The following is a 20,518-nucleotide window of genomic DNA, read 5'->3' on the forward strand; positions in this document are numbered from 1 at the left end:
CATACATCCAGGTGCCTGTCCTGAAGTTCCCTGATAGGTTGGGGGTGGGGACTGGGGAGGTGGATTTTAGTATTCTCAGGTGTCTTTTTTTTTAAAATAGATTTTGGGGGCATGATGTATAAAAGGGCACAGTTAACGTGGGATGACACAGTTAACGTGGGACGAATTTCTAAGGCTCTCTCAATTTGCGAAACTCAAGACTAATCCTGATTATTTGTTTTACCAAATAAAATATACCCTTGAGGCAAAAGGACAAAATCTTAGTTTCCAATTCACTTGACAGTCAAGTTTTGATATTAATCAAACTTGGGAGAATTTACATGACTGTGCTTAAAATGAATTTTATTAATTTATAATGTAGGAGTTCAAATTTACATCTAATTAAAAGTTGAATAAAGTGGGCTGTATGTGATTTCTCTCTTTCAAGTGGAAATAAAGATTCTCAGTGAGTCATCTTTCCCCAGAGACTATCAGACAAAGAGGCCAGAGAAAGATGACTCAACTGAGAATCTAAAATTTTCAGTTGAAAGAAAAAAAATCATTATAAGATACATTTTATGGTAGGAAAAATCACTCTGTGTTTAAAGGCCAGGGTGGTGTGTCTTCTACCCAAACAAGCCATCAGATAGTATATCTCTTCTCCTCAACTAGAATCTTAAAGTTCAGGGGCTCTCTTCTCCCTGAGGACTAGGGACCATGTTTCTTATGGTCTTTTGAAGTTGTTAAAGCCTTGGCAGTTGGCTCACCTAATCAAAAGCCATCATTATTTATCCAATGACTAAAAGATTAAACCTCAGTTCCTTATCCTGAAACTAAAGGCCTCCTATCATCTTGCCAAAAGGTACCTTCTTCAATTACTTGTTTCCCCCAGTCCTCTAGCTTAGGTAAAATATTCTACTCACTATCCTTTCAGTTCAGTTCAGTTGCTCAGTCGTGTCTGACTCTTTGCGACCCCATGAATTGCAGCACGCCAGGCCTCCCTGTCCATCACCATCTCCTGGAGTTCACTCAAACTCATGTCCATCGAGTCCATGATGCCATCCAGCCATCTCATCCTCTGTCGTTCCCTTTTTCTCATGCCCCCAATCCCTCCCAGCATCAGAGTCTTTTCCAATGAGTCAACTCTTCGCATGAGGTGGCCAAAGTACTGGAGTTTCAACTTTAGCATCATTCCTTCCAAAGAAATCCCAGGGCTGATCTCCTTCAGAATGGACTGGTTGGATCTCCTTGCAGTCCAAGGGACTCTCAAGAGTCTTCTCCAACACCACAGTTCAAAAGCATCAATCCTTTGGCACTCAGCTTTCTTTATAGTCCAACTCTCACATCCATACATGACCACTGGAAAAACCATAGCCTTGACTAGATGGACCTTTGTTGACAAGGAAATGTGTCTGCTTTTAATATGCTGTGTAGGTTGGTCATAACTTTCCTTCCAAGGAGTAAGCGTCTTTTAATTTCATGTCTGTAATCATCATCTACAGTGATTTTGGAGCCCAGAAAAATAAAGTCAGCCACTGTTTCCACTGTTTCCCCATCTATTTGCCATGAAGTGATGGGACCGGATGCCATGATCTTGGTTTTCTGAATGTTGAGCTTTAAGCCAACTTTTTCACTCTCCTCTTTCACTTTCATCAAGAGGCTTTTTAGTTCTTCTTCACTGAATGCATCTTAAATTTCTCTTTATTTTTGCTTTTGTGGTATCACTCTTCTAAGTTGTAGTAAGTACTCTGTCATTCTCTAGACCATGCAAACCTATCATTATACCAGTTCTTTAAACTCTTATTTAGATCTCACTCTGTGAAGCCTCCCCATCCTATTTTATTTCACGGGGAGGTTTTCTTCCTTTTGACTCTTAAGGCTTTATTCCTTGCACAGTAGATTTACAATTAACTGTGTAGCTTTGTGAACTGTGTACTATTGTCCTTAAATTTTTTTCATTGCTTTTACATTTTCATGTGTTTGTTTTCTGCTAGAGGGTAGGATCTATCATTTTTAAATACTACTTGTCTTCTTTCACAAGTGCTATCCCAGTGCCTGATAGAAAATAGCTCCTCAAAGTTTGTTGACTAATTGCCCAGACTGTAGAACGCTAGAAAATCATGCAAGGATGGTAGATTCAGGTGCTCCCATGAGATTTTTTTTCTCTACTTTTTCTTTTTTTTCCTTGCTCCTTTAACCTGGATGCTTTTTAATTGCTCTTGATAATTACTGACCCAGTTAACATGACTGTTAGAAATTTAAAAATCCTAAAAAAGGAGATAAAGTACTGCACTTGATACCTTCCCTTCAGCTGATGAATGTGTCTTTATGACCAAAGTGATGAGGTTAGAATAAAGCTTTTTTAGCTTGGCTTGATGTACTGCTTTTCCAGTGTTTCAAACAAGGAAGGAGGTGGAAGTTGCATTCCAGAGATGAAAAAACGTGCTAAATTTCCTTCCATGTACCATCTGAATATTAATATATTTACTCATTTATTATTGAATCAGACACCATTACCCATAAAAGCTATTCTTCCCTGCTTACTTTCACTCCCTGCTTTATGGGTGCATAGCTTTTAATTAAAGGCTACTTTACCAGCTTTTTCACATCTGGGTTTGTCCATAAGACAACGTTCTGAGCCAATGAGATATGAATAAAAGTGATACTATTATTTCTAGTTTGTGCCCTAAAAATGAATAAATATGTGCTGCCCTTTTACCCTCTCCTCTGGCTGGGTTGCAGTTATGATGGCAGGAACTACGTCAACCACTCTGGGCCCAGAAATGGAAGCCATGTGATGAGAATGGCAAAACGTTGCTACCAGCCCTGGACTATCACATGAGAGATGAATAAATCTGTATCTTGTTTAAATAAGCCATCGTTTTTTAAAATATTTGGTACAATAATTTAGGCTGCTTTGTGACCAATATGTTGTCTGACTCTCCTGCTACCTTCTCAGAGTAAGTCCTATGAATGTAGGTATTTTCTTTTAGTCACTGTTCTATCCCTATCAGTTGAGTTCAGTCGTGCAGTTGTGTCTGACTCTTTGCGACCCCATGGACTGCAGCACACCAGGCTTCCCTGTCCATCACCAACTGCTGAAGCTTGCTCAAACTCATGTCCATTGAGTTGGTGATGCCATTTAACCATCTCATCCTCTGTTCTCCCCTTCTCCTGCCTTCAATCTTTCCCAGCATCAGGGTCTTTTCCAATGAGTCAGTTCTTCACATCAGGTGGCCAAAGTATTGGAGTTTCAGCTTCAGCATCAGTTCTTCCAATGAATATTCAGGACTGATTTCCTTTAGGATGAACTGGTTGGATGTCCTTGCAGTCCAAGGGACTCTCAAGAGTCTTCTCCAACACCAGAGTTCAAAAGCATCAGTTCTTCGGTGCTCAGCTTTCTTTACAGTCAAACTCTCACATCCATACGTGACTACTGGAAAAACCATAGCTTTGTCTAGACCTTTGTGGACAAAGTAATGTCTCTGTTTTTTAATATGCTCTCTAGGTTGGTCATGGCTTTTAAGGAGCAAGCGTCTTTTAATTTCATGGCTGCAGTCACCATCTGCAGTGATTTTGGAGCCCAGAAAAATAAAGTCTCCCACTGTTTCCATTGTTTTCCATCTATTTGCCATGAAATGATGGGACTGGATGCCATGATCTTAGTTTTCTGAATGTTAAGTTTTAAGCCAACTTTTTCAACTGTCCTTTTCACTTTCATCAAGATGTTCTTCAGTTCCTTTTCTCTTTCTGCCATAAGGTTGGTATCCTCTGCATATCTGAGGTTATTGATATTTCTCCCGGCAATCTTGCTTCCAGCTTGTGCTTCATCCAGCCTGGCATTTCACATGATGTACTTTGCATAGAAATTAAATAAGCAGGGTGACAGTATACAGCCTTGACCTATTCCTGTCCCAATTTGGAACCAGTGTGTTGTTCCATGTCCTGTTCTAACTGCTGCTTCTTGTCCTGCATACAGACTTCTCAGGAGGCAGGTCAGGAGATCTGGTATTCCCATCTCTTTAAGAATTTTCCAGTTTGTTGTGATCCACACAGTCAAAGGCTTTGGCATAGTCAATAAAGCAGAAGTAGACGTTTTTCTGGAACTCTCTTGCTTTTTCAATGATCCAATGGATGTTGGCAATTTAATCTCTGGTTCCTCTGCCTTTTCTAAATCCAGCTTGAACATCTGGAAGTTCTTGGGTCTGTTGGAGCCTGGCTTGGAGAATTTTCAGCATTACTTTGCTAGCTTGTAATTAGTGTCAAATTACCCTAGGTTGTTGGGGTAGTTTGAGCATCCTTTATCATTGCCTTTCTTTGGGATTGGAATGAAAATGGACCTTTCCAGTCTTGTGGCCGGTTCCAGTCCTGTGGCCACTGCCACTGTTATCCCTATCTGCTCAAGCTATATCTGGAATAGAGTGGGCGGTTGCAGTCCAAGGAGTGGCAAACAAGAAGATGATAGTCCCCAAACCTCAATATTTCTTTTCTTTGACTGAGAGCTCATTATACAATAAATATTTCAGGTGGTTTTACTAAACGGCAGCATAAGAATCTAGAGAGTATCATTATCAACCAATCCAAGGAACTTTGCTTTGAATGGTCAAAGCCAGAAACAGAGAGCAAAATAGGAGAACTAATTGAGCTTGAGCAGTTCTTTACTGGAAAAGGCAATGGCACCCCACTCCAGTACTCTTGCCTGGAAAATCCCGTGGACAGAGGAGCCTGGTGGGCTGCAGTCCATGGGGTCGCTAAGAGTCAGACATGACTAAGCGACTTCCCTTTCACTTTTCACTTTCATGCATTGGAGAAGGAAATGGCAACCCACTCCAATGTTCTTGCCTGGAGAATCCCAGGGATGGGGGAGCCTGGTGGGCTGCCGTCTATGGGGTCGCAGAGTCGGACACGACTGAAGCGACTTAGCAGCAGCAGTTCTTTACCACTTTCCCTCAGAGGACCCAGACCAAGATGATAACTGGTCTTGGGACTGAGGTAGCACAAGGTACCCAGAAGAAGGAATTCCTGTGGCAAAAAAAATGGAGGATGCAGATTTGTGAAATGAAATAAAGAACAATTTCTCTCTGTTGTTTTACAGGATCAAAGGCAATAATTTTAAATTGCCAGAAGGTAGGGGAAAATCCTTATCATTCTTTTTTTAATCAGTGTTTTTAACATTCAGGGGAAGACAAAATACCTAAAGCTATCAGCTTTATTTTTTGTTATTGTTCGAAATGATGTTGGAGATTTGTGTAGGACTTAGTTTCCAGTTAGTGGGATTATCATTTTCAAATGCATGGAAGGAAAACTCTAGTCCAAGAGGGAATGTGAAACAGAGTTCAGACATATCACAACCCTGGGCAAAGGTTGTTCAGTGTTCTTAACAAAATTTCCAACTCTAGGGTTGGGTCTTAAACCACTCGAATTTCTTTCTGGAGATTTAGATTTCATCTAGTTTAGCATGTCCACTTACACTCCCTATTATAACATGGAGAATAATGAGCAGAAGAAAGTCATACTGATTAACTTGTATATATATCAACCATAAGACTACTTCCAGCAAGGGAGCATATCCTTGTTTAATAGGCTTTTCACTTTTCTCCCTGCTGCAACATGAAAATCGAGTAACAATGATTTTGCCTATGCAAGCTGTCTTGTAGATGCCTTTTCCTGTGATGTCTTTGTAAATGTTTGAATTTTTATTTTCATGATTTTTTTACATTAATATCAAGGAACTGGGCGACAGAAATTATTCTTAAATGAATTTTCTTCAGAAACAACAAGTATGCCTAGAGAACACAATTTTAGAATTAGCAGTAAAGTTAACCAAGGCAGAATTTGAATTTAAATTCTTAGACTAGAGAAAAAAAGTAAGAAATCTTTTCATTTGGCTAAAGGAACTTCATGGTATTTATGATTGTGGAATCTGTTTAGGCTGGAAGGGGCATAATAGATAAATTTTTCTGGATTAGTGCATGGAAATCATTTATAATGGGAAACAGTAAAGTCCCAACTATTCTAAGAGTAAAACAAAACAAAGCAAAACAGCTGTGGCTATTTTTTTCTGACAGGAGAAAATAGTAGTATGTACATGGATTACAAGCATGACTGAGTCTTTTAGATTGAGTTGTCAGATAACCATGTAGCAGGGCCCCACAGTAGCACAGAGATGTCAAAGTGACAGTGTAGGATAATGTAGCCTTAAAATCTTCTGAGTATGCCATCGTACAGTGTGTTAGTAGAGAGCAATGCGCAACCCAAGTGTCATACATGGTGGTCCTGAGTAAAGAAAAGGAGACTTTCACAGAATTTATATCTTCAGACTGCAAGTTTTCCACTAAATGCAGAGTATACAGAGATGAATTAAAAGTATCTTTATCTATAGACATGGTGATAAAATGTCAAAACACAAGAGTTAAGGAGAAAATTGCAGAAACAGAAAATTCTTTGCAAAGAAATAGAAATCAAGTTATGTCAGACTTCTCATTTGGACAACTTTAGTTATAAGAAGACAATGAATTGGTAGTTTTTAAAATCTAGGGAAAATAATTTTGAAACTAAATTTCTGTGTCCAACGAAACTATCATCTAAGTGTGGATTGACTTTTCAAGCCCTCCCTGAAAGAATTTCTGGAATTGTATTCCTGCAAGAATAAGAAAAGATTCTAAGAGGAAGATATGAGATACCAGAAGGGGGCCATGTGCCAGTAAAATGTATTGCTAAGTCTAAGTTCTGAAAAATTTCTTTAAGGCTTAGAATACTTGCTGTTTATTCATCCATCTAATTTCATTATTGAATGTCTTTATTGAGAAATTAGAAATCAAGTGATAGGAGAGAGATGAAATAAATGAATCAGAAAAGGCTCAACTAACAAAGGAATATAACACATATACCAAATTACCTGTAATAAAATTTTAAAAAGAAATGTGCTATAAAGATAGATACAAAGTGGTGCAGTGGTAAAAGAATCTGTGTTTTGCCCAAAGTTTAAACTTTCATCTCAGGTTCAAAGGATTTGTTAACAAAAGAAACTAATTGTCATACACAATTTCAATATTTAATAGAGAATTATCTAACTTACTTTCAATAAACAATCATTAAAAGGAAAGAGAAACAAAACAGCAGATACATAACCAAATTGGGTTTTTACCAACATCCAGACTCAAACAGCACTGGGAAGTCCCGTGTAACAGCAGCAATCTGAAACCCCCATTTGGGAAAAGGTCCTAGGCAGTGTCCACTCCACGGGTGAGACTTCAAAATTGCAGTTTGGGGGTTCCTACTTATAATCCCAGGCTGCAAACTGATAACATCATCTGTCTGTGAGCAAACTGCAGCTCTGGTGTCACGTTAATCTTTCACAATGCTGTATGTTTTATCTTGTGAGTGTTGATACTCTCTGGCCTGGGAGATTGGATCTCCAGAGCTCAGGAGAATTCCAAGACTCACTCCCTATTTTATCTCTGATGCTGCCCAGCTGGCTGGTAACAGCCAGTGTACGTGCAGGCAGGCAAGTCAGGGACAAGTCAGAGGTCTGCTCTCCTTTCTTTGTTTCTGAAGCCTGAAAAAGACTACTTCCCTAACAGTGCCTGCAATGCTGGAGATACAGGAGATGCGGGTTCAATCCCTGGATCGGGAAGATCCCCTGGAGTAGGAAAGGGCAACCCACTCTCCAGTCTTCTTGCCTGGAAAATCCCATGGACAGAGCACGGAGGGCTACAGTGTAGGGTTGAAAAGAGTTGCATGTGGGATCAATTGTGAGGTTAGAGGTACAGGTGATGTTGTTTGTGATATCCTGGGTCACAACGAGAAGCGTTAATTTACTTTACCACCATGTTTGTATTGAAATCTCCCTCTGTTTTGATTACTGATTTAAGTTTGGATTTTAAGATTTTTGTTTAGGTAACTCTGATTACACAGTTTTTTACATTTACGGTCTCTCCTCCACATTTTGTCTACTATTTTAAAAAAACAAGAGTTCAAAACCATTAGTGACTTCAAATATAGATTCTTTTGGTCTGGATCCTAAAAATTAAAAAGAAAATCTGGACTTCAAATTCCAGATGATATTGACATGGTAGGGGGGTGAGAATGAAGAGAAATAAAACAAGCTAACTAATATTTGTGTTATACTCAGGAGGAGGATATAGATTATTATTCTAGAAGTTAGAAAAGTGTAAGTTTAAATACACCTGTACATACAAAATGTGTATGTATAAAAGTTGACTTATAAAAGTACTAAATATTTCATATTCCGAAAAGCAGAAATCCATTAAGCAGTGATCAAACCAGTCAATCCTAAAGGAAATCAACCCTGAATATTCCCTGGAAGGACTGATGCTAAAGGTGAGGCTCCGATACTTTGGCCACCTGATATGAGGAGCCGACTCACTGGAAAAGACCCTGATGCTGGCAAAGATTGAGGGCAGGAAGAGAAGGGGGCGACAGAGGATGCAATGGTTGGATGGCATCACTGATTCAATGGAAAAGAGTTTGAACAAATTCTGGGGGACAGTGAAGGGTAGAGAAGTCTGGCATGCTGCAATTCACAGGGTTGCAAAGAGTCAGACAGGACTTAGCAACGACAACAACAAAAAGAACTGTTTGCACTTGAAAGGTGACTGTAGGAAGAAAACTTCCAGTCGAATATGAAACCCATTTGCTAATTGTGTGTGTGTGGCGGGTGGGGGGTGGAGGGGGGGACAAAGCTTTTAAATTATACAATGTAAAAAAAAATTGTTTGTATCTAACACAGGTACACACACAAGTATATCCTCAAGAGTGCGTACACAAAGATTTAAAATAAGTCAACAATCAAGTGTTAATTATGTTAGCATAGATACATCTTTCTCAGGAATTAAGAGTAAATCAACAAAAACTTATTTGAAGATATAGAGGATTTGAAGAACATAGTTAACAAGATCAATCATAAGTGTACTATACCTGCACCGTTTTTATCTAATAGAGTACATTATATTGAAATTCACATGGAAAACTGATTAGAAACTGACCATGTGTGAGATGACAAATGAAAACAAGTGCTGAAAAAACTGAAGCCATACAAGATATATTTGCTAATCATAATGCAATGAAATAACTAAAAATACTATCCTTGATCTATACTGTTGAGGAAAAGCACGTCCGTCTGGTCAAGGCTATGGTTTTTCCTGTGGTCATGTTGGATGTGAGAGGTGGACTGTGAAGAAGGCTGAGCACCGAAGAATTGATGCTTTTGACCTGTGGTGTTGGAGAAGACTCTTGAGAGTCCCTTGGACTGCAAGGAGATCCAACCAGTCCATTCTGAAGGAGATCAGCCCTGGGATTTCTTTGGAAGGAATGATGCTAAAGCTGAAACTCCAGTACTTTGGCCACCTCATGTGAAGAGTTGACTCATTGGAAAAGAGTCTGATGCTGGGAGGGATTGGGGGCAGGAGGAGAAGGGGACGACAGAGGATGAGATGGCTGGATGGCATCATGGACTCCATGGATATGAGTTTGAGTGAACTCTGGGAGTTGCTGATGGACAGGGAGGCCTGGTGTGCTGCAGTCTGTGGGGTCACAAAGAGTCGGATACGACTGAGCGACTGAACTGAACTGCAAGATATCAAAATAAAAATTATATACTCCTTAGAAATAAAGTGAACATTACATTTTAAAACCTATATGAAGAGGTCAGAGGAAAATTCATAGCTTTAAAATGCATTTATGAGAAAATAAGAACTATTAAAAACAATGAGTTAAAGCTATTAAAAGCTAATAAAGGAATAATAAAACCCGAGGAAAGCAGAAAAAATAAATTAGGATAGAAATCAATGGAACAGACTTCCCCACTCCCCCAAAACAATTAAAATCATAATCTGATTCTTTGAAAGAAAATTCTTTAGTAAATTTAAGTTTGAAAGAAAAAGTACATAACTGTCAGCAACATTAGATACAGAAGTATTAAAATGGTATGTATATTTTGGTACAGAGATTCCTTCTCAGACTAGTAACTTCCCGTGTGTTCTGAAGCGGGCCTGGACTCGAGCAGAAGCTCCCGTGATCCCCAAATGCGTTTAGGGCCCTCCTACAGGCTGGAAGGTGAAAAACAACTCTTCTCCACACCCGGTTGCCTGTTCAGCTCCATAACTGTGCTTCGGTCTAGCCCTGGGGAATATAAGATAAGGGCCCAAGGGCTTCTCAGATGAAGCCTTGGTAAATCCAGCTGGCCCTGGGTGTTGTCCCTGCTGAGACTGAAAGCGAAGGAAAAAAAACTCCAACCTTCCTCCTCTCTCCCAGCCAGCTGCATCAGTCCCCTCTGGGGCCTCGTTCTCAGCCCCGGAAATGTCTTCCGGAATAGACAGGCCTTGGACCCTTCAGGGAGAAGCTCCACAGTTCCCAAAAGTATTTCAGAGCAGCCTGGGGGCTCCCTGCCCAGCAGCCTGCACACTCTGCCGGCCGAGGGTCCCTTCCTGGCTCTTGACGGTGACGGAACCAGCAGGGAAGTCATCAGTGCTCTACTGGACAGCCGCCTCGTACTCTCCACCTGCTCCCTCCCTGCTGCTGCCGCCGATTCCAGCCGCCTTTTTCTTTAGGTCTCGCCCAGATGGCTAGCGCTCCTCCCCTTCCGGTGACCCCCGGACCAGGTTTCAGCCGAGGCCGCGGCCACCGGCAAACTCCTGCGTGCCCCGCGCCTCCTGGCAACCCCAGCGCCAGACGGCGGCCGGGAGTGCAACCGGAACAGGCGGCCCGGGGTTGGCGCCACCGTCGCCGGGCCCAAGAGCGGGACAAAGCCGTCCCTGTCCGCCGACCCGACCATAGCTAATTTTTTGCATTTGCTGGCTCTGGGGAAGCAAATATTTGTCATGGGACTTTGGGGAGAGGTTGCAGAAAGCGTGCACCCTGCCAGCCTCTGCGCCGCCGGATCCCCGAGCCCTGACCCCAGTCTCTGGCGAGCTAAGGTCGCAATGTGCACAGGAGATCACAGGATGGCGCCAGCGGTCTTCCGAGGGATACCGTCGGAGCACGAAGAGGATTCCGCGTCATTCCTAGAGCTACCGCTTTAGTCTGTCCTTCCGGTAGCCCGGTTCTAGTAAGTAAGTGTGGAGCTAAAAAAAATGTTTTAATGACCGTTAGTGTAGCAGTTTTACAGTGGAATCTACTAACACCAGTTAGAAACAAATGATTGCAGATTTGCAACCGAGTGAAAATGAATATGGATTTACAGTATCTAGTACTGTGATCGAAATCGCACATCCATGTGCCCCATGCACAGTGAGACCCATCAATACTAAACATGAGTCTGGAACAGAGAAGGGTTTATTACAGATTCATACAAGCAGATGGGTGGCTCATGTCCTAAGAACCCAAAGTTACTGAAAGCTTTCAGCATGTCCCTTTAAAATCAAAAGGTGAGGGATGGGTATGGTTAGCTGTTGCAGACTTCTGGGTGTCAGATCCTTTGTTCTCAAGGTCAGGTCATGGTCAGGTAATGATGTTCCTGTAAATCTCTACCAGATGAATGTTATTCTCTGTCCTGATGAGAAAGGCAAAGTCCCAAGGCACAACTTTTACCTTCCAAGGTCCCAGTCCTGGCTAAGAGCAGTCAGATCTCAGTTGGCAGCTCCTTCAGGGCCAGGTTCCCATATCCTGCCCAGCTATCATCCCAGAGGGAGTCAGGCATCCAACCCAAGTGGCCCTCAGTCTCCTCAGGCCATCCAAATGGGGAGACCAGGTCTCACAGACTATGACTCATACAGACGGCCACTGCTAGTGGGTCACAGAGACAGGGATGGGGAAGAGGTTCATTGCTTCTCAAGTCCTGGGCCTTGGCTAGTGGGGGCCTTGCTCCCTGGGCCCTCCAGCTCATCTGCTGGTCCAAGGCTGGGTAAACTGGAAGGCCTCCAGGAGAAGGCCTGCATCTGCCTCTTACCTCACTCTCTACCTGATGACCACTACCCCACAGACCCTTGACTGAATCACTTCCCCAGTGGTCCCTCATTGACAGTTACCGGTGGGCAGGGCCCAGCTCAGCGCTGACCAATAGCTTAGCAGGACAAGTATATGTTGCTCATTGACAGCTGGTTGCTTGTGGGCAGGGCCCGAGCTTGAGGCACCGAGCAATGGCGGAACAAGACCTGTTGCCTAGTAACAGGGTGCAGAGTAATGAGGCACAGCAATGCTAGGTGTTAAGGGCTGTGCTCATCCTGCTCTGTTGCAATTCCCCCCTTTTCTTTGATAATCCTTAATCTTGAGGATAACATGTGGATATGTCAGGAGGAAACCACTGAAGTGTAGTGCTGAAGCTGATGGTGATCTCCTTAGGAAATTGATCTAAGCCTTAGGAATGACTGCCCTTCTAAAGTAAAAAGACCAGCATCTGATGTCAAGTTTGCAATTCCAAACATACCATGCTGTTAGTCACTGCAAGATTGATCCCTAGTCCAATATTTGTCGTTTTTCTATTATAAATATTATAAATGCAGAAAATGTGAAAGAAGAAAACAAAATAATTCACCACTCAAAGAAAGTCAGTATTAAAATGTGGAGAATTTCCCTCTTGTCATTTTTCTATGCACATTTTAGCATAATTATGTTTGTGTGTTATATGTAAAGATTTTACAGTCTGTTTTTTTTTTTTTCAGTTTAAAGTGATAGTATAGTATTTCTCCATGTTTTTTTTCCGCAGGTTATCCACATATATTAGCAAAATCCATTTACCAAACAAACACTAGCACCAAAAAAATGAGACTTCCACCCATTGCGAAGGGAATATCCCAACCAATGTTCCACCACAGGCAAAACCCAGCTCAATAGGGAAGGGTACCTGATGTCATCACATGCTAGCTCCATTATTCAAAGACATCTCAACTAACCAGTGAAAATCCTGATTCACAAACATACAACATGCAAATAACAAATGTGGTCCCACGCACAGAAGGACAAACCAGAGTGGCCCAACCCAAAATGATACACACAAAAACACAAACAACAAAGAAGCTGCAGTCACACAGACAGATAATTAGAGAAAGTGAGTCTAAAATTCCACTTCCACTACCAGAGGTCTCCAGAGTAGCCCAGCTCTCAAAAGAGAACAGACCCAAAATGGCTGACTTATAGATTGGACAGAATTACTAGCTTGTGCAAGCTTGAGTGACTTACTCCAGGTGACACCAAATGTGGACCATAGCTCTGGATGTTTCTTTGCTCCAAACAGCCTTGTGCCTTGGGGCAGCTGGTGCCTGTAAGGGAGAGTCCCTTCCATTTCCCCAGAGCAAAATGAACTCCAGCAGCTGCTGAGTACTTGGGAAGGGGCTGCCCCTGGCCAGGATCAACCTGCCCTGGGCACAGACGTCCTGCCCCAGTCACCATAAATTGTTACTGAAATCTCACATCCGTGTGCCTGATGCACAGTGAGGCCTATCAGTACTAAACATGAGTCTGGAACACAGAAGGGTTTAAAATACCAATTTGCCTTCAACTTCTCCAATGGCTCAGTGGTAAAGAATCCATCTGCAATGCAGGAGACCAGGGTTCGATCCCTGGGTTGGGAAGGTCCCCTGGAGAAGGGCAGGGCAGCCCACTCCAGTAGTCTTGCCTGGAGAATCCCATGGACAGAGGAGCCTGATGGGCTACATCCATGGGGTTGCAGAGTTGCACACGACTGAAGACACACTACACACTTGTTTTACTTGAAGCTATAATGTTGAATCTGTTAGAAGTAAAAGACTTTTCAAGTTTTTAAAATCATGCTGCCTGTTCAACTAAGAAACAAGACTGAGTCATGATGAATGAAGATCAACCCCTTCCCTTTACTGAGATGATGCAGGGAGACATGGCTCTTTTGAAATTAGTTGGTATTTCCCAGCATGCTTTTGGCATAGCTTAAATACTCTGTGATTGCATTTATGCTGTTGTCACAATATTTCCAGCTCCTTGTTTTTGCTTACTTTAGGATTTCACATCCTCTTTGTGGCTGGGTGTAACACAAAGTTCTGACCCAAGCATTGGAAGTTGAAGTGTTGGTTGTGACTTCTGGGCTAGAGCATTTAATTCCTGGTTTGAGATGTTCCAAAACTCTTTTTCATTCTGGCACAGACAACTGACCTTCTCCCTCCCTCTCAGCTGACCCTAGAGTAAATATGAACAACAAAACTTTATTGGTGTAAGGTGCTGGGATTTTGGAGTTGTTTAAACCCCCAAACAACGTGTTACAGATTTGCATACAGCCTAATTCATAGATGACTAGATTAGGTATGGGCTGTGCATGTTTGTTGTCCCACATGAGATAATTTGCTGTTGTTATCAGGTAGTAAAGAATTCATCTGCCAGTGCAGGAGATGCAAGAGATTTGGGTTTCATCTCTGAATTTGGGAAGATCCCCTTGGGTAGGAAATGGCAACCCATTCCAGTATTCTTGCCTGGAAAACTCTGTGGACAGAGGAGCCTAGTGGATTACAGTCCATGGGGTCGCAGGGTCAGACACAGCTGAGTGACTAAGCATGCACAAGGTTGTTATCAAGTATTTCTTACTTACACTTTCTTTGTCTTGCTCTCAGAGGACTTTTGCTGCAGAGCCAAGCCTTTTTTTTTTTTTTTTAATAATAATGCAAGGAAGCAAAGTCTTTGACTAAAAATTGTTGTGAAATCTGCCCTACCTCTCTATAGTATACTAGGATTCAAAACATCTCAACATGGGCCCACAGTGGTTTTGAATATCTGACTTGGCACCTAACTCCCATAAGTATAAGACAGAGAAAGATGAAAATTACCTCTGGTTTGTATAATAGTTCTTTTGTCTCTTTGGAATCCCCGGGGTAGTGTATCATGATTCGGGATGGGTGAGAGCTACCCATCTTTCACCCGCTTTTCTTTTGTAAACTAGGAGAAGGATGAGTGGGAAAGAAGAGTTTTAAAAGGATGAACCAGCTTCAGCATTTACAGCAGGCATGTTCTTAGGCTGCACAAATGTAATGAAAGGGTGCATATGGAAATTGATGATTAGGGGATGAGTTTCTTAAACTATCATTGCCAAGGTACCTGTTAGGACATCTTTATATATATCCCTGTGAGTTCGTACAGCCTTCGAGGACACCTATGCTGGTGAGTGAAGCAATCCATGTGTATGACAATAGGGAGTGGTGGTGACTGTAGAAAATAAAATGCCGTACGGTGCTTGTTTTACCCGTATTGAAGAAAATCATATTGACCCATTTCTTGATTCTGCAAATAAAATTAGTAGGCTTACATTTCTTTTTAATTAATTTATTTTTGGCTGCACTAGGTCTTCGTTGCTTTGCAAGGGCTTTCTCTAATTGTGGTGAGTAGGAGCTACTCTTCCATACAGTGCAAAAGCTTCTCATTGTGGTGGCTTTTCTTGTTGCAGGGCTCAGGCTCTAGGCGCACGGGTGTCGGTTGTTGTAGCCCATTAGCTCATTAGTTGCGGCTCCTGGGCTCTAGAGCACAAGCTCAGTAATCGTGGCACTGGGGTTTAGATGCTCCGCAGCATGTAGAATCCATGACCAGGGATCGAACTCATGTCCCCTGCATTGGCAGGAGGATTCTTATCCACTGCTCCACCAGGGAAGTCCCCAGGCTTGCATTTTGTGTCTAATATTAACTAGTGAAATTCTAAACCCTGACTAAAATGCAAGCCTGTGTAACTCATAAAAGTATAATCAGAAAAAAAAAAAAAAGAAAATATTCTCTTGCTTACAGCTAGAGGGAGAGACAACATTTTTGCTTCATAGGACAGCTCAAAAAATTCAATTTGAGAAGGTGTTAAACCAAGAACATTCACAGGAATATCAAGCTTATTCTCCTGTCCAAAATGGAGGTGTGGTGCAATTATTTTTAATGTTTTGTTCTTTGTTACAAGAAGTGTGTCCCTAAACATGTTATTTGAATGTCTTATGAGACTCCAAAGGCTTTACAATTGTTGTAGCGACTTACAAACTGCTCAGGTTGGACTTTCTGGAAGCAGAGGCTGAGACAGTGTTTGGGGTGAAGTGAAGTGAAGTTGCTCAGTTGTGTCCGACTCTTTGCGACTCCATGGACTGTAGCCTACCAGGCTTCCTCCTTCCAGGGGATTTTCCAGGCAATAGTACTGAAGTGGGGTGCCATTTCCTTCTCTAGGGGATCTTCCCGACCCAGGGATTGAACCTGGGTCTCCTGCATTGTAGAGAGATGCTTTACCATCTGAGCCACCAACAAGATGATTATTAGGGATGAACCCTTATGAAAGGAAGAATGAGGACATAGGATCGGGCAGAAGAAGAAATCAGATTGCAGTGTAGGCTTTGATGGACCCTCCAAGGAGCTCTGGAGCAAGTGCTGCTCCTAATAAGTTATTTGAAAAAGGCCAGGTGCAATGGTGTGTATATTATGCCAACATTTGCTTACAAAGGGACATAGAAGAAAGAATGCCTTCTTTCATTTGCCTATGAAAGCATAAAAATCTCTGAGATGACAGAAAACAACCAATAGAAATTATCTTTGGAAAGGACATTAGAAGGTGCTATGGACTGAGTGTTCATGTTTCTTCCCAAATTCATATGTTGAAATCTTATTCCTAACGTGATGGATGGTATTAGGAGGTGAGGGGTGTTAGGCCGTGGTATTAGGCCGTGGGTGGTATTAGGGGTGTTAGACTGATGGTATGAGGCCAGGGGTGAGGGGTGATTGAGTCATGATGGTGGAGTCCTCATGGGTGGTTATTTAGTGCCCTTATGAAAGAGACCCCAGACAGCTCCCTCACCCCTCTGCATATGAGGACACAGAAGGAAGATAGTCATCTATAGATCAGGATTTGGGCTCTTCAGTTCAGTTCAGTCACTTAGTCGTGTCTGACTCTTTGCAACCCCATGAACTGTACTGCCCATCACCAACTCCTGGAGTCCACCCAAACCCGTGTCCATCGAGTTGATGATGGCATCCAACCATCTCATCCTCTGTGTCCCCTTCTCCTCCTGCCCTCAATCTTTCCCAGCATCAGAGTCTTTTCAAATGAGTCAGCTCTTCGCATCAGGTGGCCAAAGTATTGGAGTTTCAGCTTCAACATCAGTCTTTCCAGTGAACACCCAGGACTGATGTATTTTAGGATGGACTGGTTGGATCTCCTTGCAGTCCAGGGGACGCTCAAGAGTCTTCTCCATCACCACAGTTCAAAAATATCAATTCATCGGCACTCAGCTTTCTTTGTAGTCCAACTCTTACATCCATACATGACTACTGGAAAAACCATAGCCTTGACTAGATGGACCTTTGTTGGCAAAGTAATGTATCTGCTTTTTAATATGCTGTGTAGGTTGGTCATAACTTTCCTTCAAAAGAGTAAGCATCTTTTAATTTCATGGTTGCAGTCACCATCTGCAGTGATTTTGGAGCCCAGAAAAATAAAGTCTTCCACTGTTTCCACTGTTTCCACTGTTTCCCCATCTATCTGCCATGAAGTGATGGGATCAGATGCCATGATCTTAGTTTTCTGAATGTCAAGCTTTAAGCCAACTTTTTCAATCTCCTCTTTCACTTTCATCAAGAGACTGTTTAGTTCGTCTTTACTTTCTGCCATAAGGGTGGTGTTATCTGCATATCTGAGGTTATTAATATTTCTCCTGGCAATCTTGATTCCAGCTTGTGCTTCCTCCAGCCCAGCGTTTCTCATGATGTACTCTGCATATAAGTTAAATAAGCAGGGTGACACTATATAGCCTTGATGTACTCCTTTTCCTATTTGGAACCAGTCTGTTGTTCCATGTCCAGTTCTAACTGTTGCTTCCTGACCTGCATACAGGTTTCTCAAGAGGCAGGTCAGGTGGTCTGGTATTTTCATCTCTTTCAGAATTTTCCACAGTTTATTGTGATCCACACAGTCAAAGGCTTTGGCCTAGTCAATAAAGCAGAAATAGATGTTTTTCTGAAACTCTCTTGTTTTTTCGATGATCCAGCGGATGTTGGCAATTTGATCTCTGGTTCCTTTGCCTTTTCTAAAATCAGCTTGAACATCTGGAAGTTCACGATTCACATATTGCTGAAACCTGGCTTGGAGAATTTTAAGCATTACTTTACTAGCGTGTGAGATGAGTGCAATTGTGCGGTAGTTTGAGCATTCTTTGGCGTTGCCTTTCTTTGGGATTGGAATGAAAACTTACCTTTTCCAGTCCTGTGGCCACTGCTGAGTTTTCCATATTTGCTGGCATATTGAGTGCAGCACTTTCACAGAGTCATCTTTCAGGATTTGAAATAGCTCAACTGGAATTCCATCACCTCCACTAGCTTTGTTCGTAGTGATGCTTTCTAAGGCCCACTTCACATTCCAGGATGTCTGGTTCTAGGTGAGTGATCACACCATCGTGATTATCTTGGTCGTGAAGATCTTTTTTGTACAGTTCTTCTGTGTATTCTTGCCACCTCTTCTTAATATCTTCTGCTTCTGTTAGGTCCCTACCATTTCTGTCCTTTATTGAGCCCATCTTTGCATGATATGTTTCCTTGATATCTCTAATTTTCTTAAATAAATCTCTAGTGTTTCCCATTCCATTGTTTTCCTCTATTTCTTTGCATTGATCACTGAGGAAGGCTTTCTCATCTCTCCTTGCTATTCTTTGGAACTCTGCATTCAAATGGGTATATCTTTCCTTTTCTCCTTTGCTTTTCGCTTTTTGTCTTTCCACAGCTATTTGTAAGGCCTCCTCAGACAGCCATTTTGCTTTTTTGCATTTCTTTTTCTTGGGGATGGTCTTGATTCCTGTCTCCTATACAATGTCATGAACCTCCATCCATAGTTCATCATGCAGTCTGTCTATCAGATCTAGTCCCTTTAATCTATTTCTCACTTCCACTGTATAATCATAAGGGGTTTGATTTAGGTCATACTGAGTGATCTATTGGTTTTCTCCACTTTCTTCAATTTCAGTCTGAATTTGGCAATAAGGAGTTCATGTTCCGAGCCACAGTCAGCTCCCGGTCTTGTTTTTGCTGACTGTATAGAGCTTCTCCATCTTTGGCTGCAAAGAATATAATCAATCTGATTTCGGTGTCGACCATCAATCTGTAAGCACCTTGATCTTGGATTTCCCAGCCTCCTGATCTATGAGAAATAAATTCTGCTGTCTACAAGTGACCCAGCCTATGGTATTCTTTTATAATAGCACAAACAGACGAAGACAAAGGGCTTGGAGTCTGAGATGGAAGGAGATTTTTGTACATTTTGGATTTGAGTATATATTCAAAAACAAAAAAAATTATTATAAATAATGTGATACTAAATATTCAATAAATAGTCTTAGCTATTCTGAAAAAAGCATTGGGTTAAAAACATGTAAGACTTTGATTTGTCCTGATGATATTAAATTCTGAAAGATTTAAGTAAAATTACTAGAATTTTTGTCTTTATAGGTGGTAAAAGACCACTTAGGTTTGTTTACCAAGATACATCTGATTATAAATCTTGAATATGTACCCATGCATTAAGTTATTATTAGTTGACAAGATGGTGGCCAAATGAATTTGTTGCACATGATCTGGAGCCTAAACTTGGTTTCCAATGCACTTTCTGAAGGGAATTGGTAAAACATACTTCCTATATCCTCCAGTAAGTAAAAGCTGATGTCAGCTTTTACAGAAGCACTTCTGGGTGTCCCTGGATGCTAATACACACAGCAGAGGAACCTTTAAGAATCAGAGGCATTTTGGAGAACTGCCTGCAGGAAACATCTCAAGTGTACAGAAGGGCATGAGACTGACATGGTAGCACACAAACCACAGGAAACAGAATGGCTCCTTTCCAGTGATCATGCATGCTCCAGAGACTGGAGTCAGCAACCGTCTCTTGACTTTTTTCAGCTATGCCTCTCCCTGCAAACTGAAAACTGGTGTGAAGATTCAAGTTGATCAGTGTATTTGTCTTTGTGTCTGAAACAAATTGGATTTAGTGATTCAAAATATGAGACCATGAGGTCAAGTTTCCCTGTGGATGCCTGTTGATTTGTCTCTAGAGCAGACCTAGAGAATCTTTCACTTTCCTTCCTGTGGTTGCCTGGTCCCCTCATACATAGGCTTTAACCAAAGGTGGAGGATGATGAACAAAAAAGGGATCTAGGTCCTTTGGGCCTCTCTCTCCAGTAGGAGCCAGTGATTTCTGTATGTTTCCACAGTGGATGGAATAAAAATAAAGAGGAGTGAGCCCTTAGAGAGATTGGGCAAGTGCTAGGGAGACGGCAGTTAACCCCTGTAGAGAAATTGTAGGGCTGTACACCCACCTGGAGAAAGGGGGAGGCGGCATCAGACCTCGACCAGACCCAGCACCAAGGCTTGCGGACCAGGCAGGTGTGCCTCCGTCTGGATCCCAAGAGCCTGTTTCCAGCTATACACTAGAAATGAGGGTACATGGAGGTACAGATTGTTCAATCAAGAAACTAACTGAGTCAGATCCATTTTTTAAGTATACTAAAGTATGTATGAGAAAATACTGTGGCAACGATACAAGCATGGAAAACTCCGGATAGGAAGCACAAAAGAAAAGCATGGGGAAGAAGGAAGTACTTCCAGATATGTTAACGATGAT

The 20,518-nt window shown here is 41.9% G+C and overlaps 1 protein-coding gene across 2 annotated transcripts in view; it reads left to right on the plus strand.

Moving 5' to 3' along the window:
* Positions 1–10,652: 10,652 nt before the first annotated feature.
* The window catches only part of LOC109556752 (myomegalin), a 64,382-nt gene continuing 54,516 nt past the window's right edge, over positions 10,653–20,518 (plus strand). The window contains exon 1 of one of the 2 annotated variants that reach the window (XM_070785774.1): positions 10,653–11,051. The gene's annotated coding sequence lies outside the window, so the exon portion shown is untranslated. The remainder of the gene's footprint in view (positions 11,052–20,518) is intronic. The other variant, XM_070785775.1, reaches the window with a different exon arrangement.

This window comes from Bos indicus, chromosome 3 (genome assembly GCF_029378745.1).
Source record: "Bos indicus isolate NIAB-ARS_2022 breed Sahiwal x Tharparkar chromosome 3, NIAB-ARS_B.indTharparkar_mat_pri_1.0, whole genome shotgun sequence".
In the NCBI taxonomy this organism is placed as follows: domain Eukaryota; kingdom Metazoa; phylum Chordata; class Mammalia; order Artiodactyla; family Bovidae; genus Bos; species Bos indicus.